At 32.5% G+C, this 539-nt stretch overlaps 1 protein-coding gene across 2 annotated transcripts in view; it reads left to right on the forward strand.

Moving 5' to 3' along the window:
- Nucleotides 1–539, forward strand: part of rudhira (breast carcinoma-amplified sequence 3 protein rudhira) — a 29321-nt gene that overhangs the window by 22940 nt on the left and 5842 nt on the right. The gene's annotated exons all lie outside the window — the stretch shown is intronic.

Below are 539 nucleotides of genomic sequence, written 5' to 3' on the forward strand. Positions count from 1 at the left end.
CGCTTGCTTATCAAAAAGATAACATAACGCGTTAAATTAAAATAAAAGATTATTGTAAGAGTACACACATTCACTGCATAACATAACATATAGTTGTGCACATGAAGTGAATTTTTGTGCTGTTATAATAATTTAAAGACAACAGGAAGTACCTTCTTAATTTTTTCAAACAAATAAACTTCCTAAGGAAAAATAATATTGACACATTCGAGGGCATGAACCTATTTCTATAAGCTTTGCACATCGCCAATAACGATCATTTAACCCCTTCGTATATGAGGGTGGTGGCGGAAGAATGAGCCAAAGGCATTCATTACTAACTTTTCTACTTTTGAGCATTTTTATTTTTCAATTTCGTATTGTGTTTCGCACCTTATATAAAAAATTGTATTTTCGCACCGGTTCACTGGCATTTTTTTTCACTAGTTCTTTCGGGATTTTCTTATAAAAAAAAAATTGCTGTTTTCCTTAGTGTATCGGTAGAAGCCAAAAATTAGAATGTTAGTATTGATTCGCCTTTGGGTTGTTCTTCTGTCCAG

This window comes from Micrasema longulum, unplaced genomic scaffold, assembly GCF_059751315.1.
Source record: "Micrasema longulum isolate JH-2025_06_02 unplaced genomic scaffold, ASM5975131v1 h1tg000559l, whole genome shotgun sequence".
Classification (NCBI taxonomy): domain Eukaryota; kingdom Metazoa; phylum Arthropoda; class Insecta; order Trichoptera; family Brachycentridae; genus Micrasema; species Micrasema longulum.